We start from the raw sequence: 5331 nt of genomic DNA, 5'->3' as shown, positions 1-5331 counted from the left end.
GAGGGGGCAGAGGAGGAGATGTGAAGGAATCAATGTCTTGATTGTTGGTTCAGACTTAAGCGGCTATATGGAAGACATCCTTGTTCGAGAAGCCAATGAAGCTTCACCGCAGGAAAATAAACTTGACGAATCGCCACAACTAAGATCGCGACAGTGTCTGTATGTTTCCGTCAACTTACCTGTCCAAACAGAGCTGGTGCAGTCCTGGTTATTTATCAGCGGAGGCGTGCGTCCATCGCGGCCAAGCGAGCCAACTTTTCCCAAGGCTTATTGCGTTTTCTCCCGTTTTTCGGGTAATGCTCACATCCTTTCAGAAGTGCCGGTTCCGGTTTGCGGAGGAAGAGACGGGCCGCGGTGTTGAGATGGCTCAGAACTTCAGATTGGGATCAAGGCACGTGGGCTTGCGGCAACCTGGAAAATGAATATCGCTGATTTAAATCAATCGCAGCAAAACAAAAACGTCCGAGTTGAGCAATTTTTTGGGGGTTCTGAGCAAATTGCGGCTTTTCATGGTAAATGTAGCGCAAGGAACCCGATTTGGTCACTCAAAATGGACGCCACACGCCCTAAAGACGGTGCCAGCCAATCAGTAAAGAAAGGCTATGAAAACAGTCGAAGAAGCCAAACAGGTCAGTAACTCAAGTTTAGAAAAAAAAAAATTATGTACTGCAATCATTTTCCGCACTAATAAAACTCAATGTGTGCGGTTTTAATGTCAATACCTGCCTCATTAAAAAATAAATAAATACATCGAATTAAGACTGTGAAGGTATGTTCTTACTTTTGAGCGTGAGAAAGTGGCCACACAAGCACACTCGAGAGTTTTTTTTTTTTTATTAAGAGTTAAGTGTTCCATCAATTGGGGAACATGTCACGCAATGCGTGAGTCCAATATTTTTCATGTCCACACCTCCAAAGCCAAAAGAGAAAATAAAATAAAATAAACGCACATTCGTGCTTTTACAGAGTGAAAAAAAAACATCAAATCTGGCGCGAGGCTCCTTTAAGAGCGCATTTGTATGAGTCAGGTCAGTCGTGCGGCTGTGATACATTACGGTCCTCCATGGGCATGTATTATACATAGCGTACGACTGAGTGACACATGAAGGTCGCAACACAATCATGTTACGGCCGCAAAGCTCACGTGAACTTTGCTCTGGCTCGCAAATACAAATCCTTTTAGCGACTCCGTCAATCCAAAATGAAGTGCGCAGAAAAGTGGGACGATTGCGGTGATCCTTGAACAAAATATGAAGCGAGATTAACCCTTACGGGGTCAGCGGTCACTAAAGTGGACAGTTGACCATATTATCAGGCTACAGGGCGCACGAAAGGGTTAAGAAGACGTCAAAAAGATTTGAATCGTGAACAAAGCGGGTCATCTGACCATTTCGTTTGAAGGCTGGCGCTGAGGTTCCCGCAACGGAAATGTGCAACGTGTGTATTATTGTGGGCGATGAAACGCCTCAGCTGAATGATAATGGCAATAAAAAATGCAGAAGCTCTAAGTTATTCATATCTCGCTTCCCCAAAAAGTCCGGTGGGAGGCTCGTATGAAGCCATCTTTGTATCTTGTTCTGCGTCCAGGCCCGCACACTCGCTCGCGTTAATGCGCGAGCGGACGCGTGCATGCGTCCACTTCCTCCCCCGTACAGCTCGGCCCACTGACTAAGAGTCCAAACATGCAGCTCATTAAAGTTAGATGGCGTCACAATCATTAATTCATGGCAAAAACAGGCAGCAAAGATGGCCGAGGGGCCGGCATTGTGACGGGATAACTGTTCGTTTTCTGCAAAGTGGTTCAGTGACACTTTAAAAAAAAACATCTAGACATTTTTTCTGCATCTATTTCATCCACCACCTGATAAAACCACAGAAGACAATCTCAGTTGATCTGTTTAATCCGGGTCATGGCACCAATTCAAAAGTTCTTTGATAACTTCCAGTCAGTCCTTTTATCTTGAATGCTCATTATGTTAACAGTAACTAACAAAAGACTGTATGTTCTCAGTTCAGCTAGTTAATGGATGCCAGTAAGATTATGGATACGGCCCTGGAACCTCGAAAAAGGTCATAACGACACAACGGCCTAGCTCAAGTCCCCTATTATGGATACGGCCCTGGAACCTCGAAAAAGGTCACGACACAACAGCCTTGCTCAAGTCCCCGATCTAAGTGTTTGCCTAATCTACCAGCCAGCAGTGACAAAACATGTGCTGCACAGTCAAGCGGTAAAATGATTAATTTGACATCATCTTGAGGCATCCTTGTCCTAAGGAACTATATTGAAGTGAATTGGGGAGCTTTGTTTAGACCAAAAAAAAATGGTGCTTTTCTGCAATCGTGTGCAACGTGGATGCCAAGAAAATATCGTGCGTCGCAAGGGTTGAACCACAATGCTACAACACCGGCGTAGCAAAACTGAAAGAGAAATTGTGGCAAACCTTTCACCGAGGCTATTTTGAACAGCATGTCATGAATGTGGGAAAAAAAATCCCTTTAAAAAAAAAAAAAAACAGGCATAATTGAGTCTTCATGCGTAAACAAAAGCAGGCTGGTCCGGTGAGTATGTCACCCTTCCTTCGAGAGGAGCAAGTGCCGCAGAGGGATAGCTGAGAAAGGTTATTTTCATGCCTCCGTGAACAAGGATGAGCGCAGTCATCTAATCGCTTCGGGGCCCCGTGGTACAAATCTCTCGAAATTGGTCAACTTTTTACACCAACGTACCACTTCCCACCATCATGACGGACATTAGAATCCGGTCGGGTAGCAGGCCCAAATGTTCATCGAAAGCGAGAATGAGATGACTGCAGAGAAAATACATCTGACGTTATGTTAAGACACGACCACATGATGCAGAGTTTAAAAATTGACAATGCGGTTTAAAACCTAATTTAAGGATGTACTTCAATAATGATTCCATTTCAAAAAAAATTCATAAAATAGTTGACTAAATATGTTTAACAAATCAGTTCTGAAACTTAAAAGTTAAATACAATCAAACTGTACTTTTGTAGTGATTCTTTCGACCGAAGGGAGCCTAAAAATGTCCGAGCCAACAATGTTGCCTCCCGTGGAGCGAAATGTGTTCGGATCTTTGTCGAGATTTTGATACAGCTCATGGATCACATTAGATTGAAGAGGCGTACCTCATGACGCATCCTTTGAGGGTAAATCTGTTCACATCGCTCTTATTATTGTACTGTAAGGTAACCTAAAACTGCTAAGCCACTTGCAGTACACATCAGATCAACGTCACATCAGATGTGTTTTGCCATAATCAACCTCATTTCCTGTCCGCCCTTCCGATAATAGGAGAGCGTCACGATAAATGAGTCTTCATATGTTTTCGTGCGTCCAACATCAGCTCACGTATATTCCCAAAGCCTGTCAGGAAGTGGGCCAACGCGGGGAGGGTTGAGATGTGCGATCTGACTTGGTTTTCTAATATAGGCCGTCTCATCAAGGGACAGGAAATGAAGGTTACATGGTTTGTTGTGAATGAGGTTAGGGACAATTTATGAATTCATGAACGATCATCCTGCCCATCCGGCCACGGTTATGACTGCCGCCACTGAGTCAAAGACTGACGTTATAGATCCATTTTTTTAATTAGAGATCATTTTTTTATGATATTGGGGCAATATTAGTGTAATTGTCATTATTTTAATGAGTATATGCATTAACTGTCTCGTCAGTTGATGCATTCATTTGGTGATGCTTTTCCCACAGCAGAGTCGAACCACAATTTTAACCACGTTGTGAAATGAACGCTTTTCTGACAGACTCCAAATCGAGCCTAATCTCTGGCCGTGTTTTTCTTTTGTTGCCAAAATGGGTAATCTGGTGTTCAATCAAATAAAGGCATGTTAAAACCTCAAATGAAGTTGTTTAGCCGCCCTCCTTCACATTGTTATGATTGCAGCCTGCAGGCCTCACTCGCGTACACGCTTTACTACGGGTAACACTCGCCCCCGCCCCCTCCCTTTTCCATTCCTGTCTAGACCAGTGCGCGTCCTGCACATATCCAGAAAACGCCCCCCTTCATAAGATATTGATTGTGTTTATTTCCAACATTGACGATGATCGCTCCGATTTGCTCCACTAACCTATTTCCCTCCACGCCGACATCTGAAGGAACGGCAGCGTGGATGACAACATCCGCGGCGATGCCCACCTTGACGCCGAGGTGCTTAGCGGTGCAACGTGGACCGATAGGGGGACGCGAACACTTTACAATCAGGAACAAGAACCATAAAACACAATGCGGGTTGAGCAGCGGCAGCCAAACGCGCCAACGTTCACTCAACCCGGAAGTCAGAAAAAAAAGGGGGGGGGGGGGGGGGGGGAGAAAAAAAAAAAAACATCCCAGCTCGCTTGTTTTGCAGCGCTGCCGTTCTGCGCATCTTACCGTGCAACATGACCTCGCCTCCCGTCCGGCTTGCAGAGGATGGCTTCTGCTTCTGGCTTTGATCCTTGAGGGGGCAGGGGGGAGACAACAAACAGGCAAAACGATGACGACTGGTGTCAAAACGTGCAACGGTTCATATTTGCGTCGGGTCTGAGTGTTCGGATGCGCCTACCGCCCGAGCTTAGCCGAGTTATGGCAGCCTGCTTGGAGCCGAGAGGAGCCCCCCCTCCTCCTCCCCTCGCCCCCATAGCCGTCTTCATACACCAGCATCCGGCTCGAGGAGGACACACCGACTGGCTCACAACAGCATCATTGCAACATGCGAGTTCAACTCTTGACTTCTTTTTTTTTTTTAAATGACGTGCATCTCATTAAGTCCAGTTTGCTTTTTACACACCGCCATGGTCATTACACTCCTCACACAATAAAACAAGACCTTTTGTGTAGAATCGAATCAGTTCTTGGAGGCTGAAATGTCAACATTTTTAGGCAGACAGATGACAGCACATGACATAGCCATTTTTTTTTCTACTCGAGCCATCCATTTTTTATATCGCCATGCCACCGTGAGCAACACAATTATTATGTCGGACAAGTGCTGTGTGTTCTACGACCCGCTGACTCCATCCAATTATCAGATTACAGAACGCTGCACTGGCGATGTCAAAGCAATGGCAGCATCCGGCTTTTTGGCTGGTGCACGGACGAATAAATGCATACTAGTTCTTCTGTTGAGTCCGTTTGCATAAATCCTGAGGGGATGTGATGACAGCTCGAGTCCGGAGGCAATGGACATCGCCAAACTTGGGAGTTTTCTCTCTGGAGATGCTTTGACGGGCCTTCACGTGCTGCTCATTTGTGAGTAGGGAAGCGATACACTTTTGTCTCCAGTTGGTGAAAGGCATGCTCGAGTCGCTTGT

At 45.5% G+C, this 5331-nt stretch overlaps 1 protein-coding gene across 1 annotated transcript in view; it reads right to left on the bottom strand.

The window, feature by feature from the left end:
• Positions 1-4635, bottom strand: part of LOC109509998 (receptor-type tyrosine-protein phosphatase epsilon-like) — a 24941-nt gene extending 20306 nt beyond the window's left edge. The window contains exons 1-2 of the mRNA XM_019859972.1: positions 4412-4635; positions 180-411 (exon numbers count right to left, since the gene is read on the bottom strand). The gene's annotated coding sequence lies outside the window, so the exon portion shown is untranslated. The remainder of the gene's footprint in view (positions 1-179; positions 412-4411) is intronic.
• Positions 4636-5331: the final 696 nt, after the last annotated feature.

This window comes from Hippocampus comes, unplaced genomic scaffold (assembly GCF_001891065.2).
Source record: "Hippocampus comes isolate QL1 unplaced genomic scaffold, H_comes_QL1_v1.1 scaffold39, whole genome shotgun sequence".
NCBI classification, from domain to species: domain Eukaryota; kingdom Metazoa; phylum Chordata; class Actinopteri; order Syngnathiformes; family Syngnathidae; genus Hippocampus; species Hippocampus comes.
This window is presented reverse-complemented; position numbering and strand designations above follow the sequence as displayed.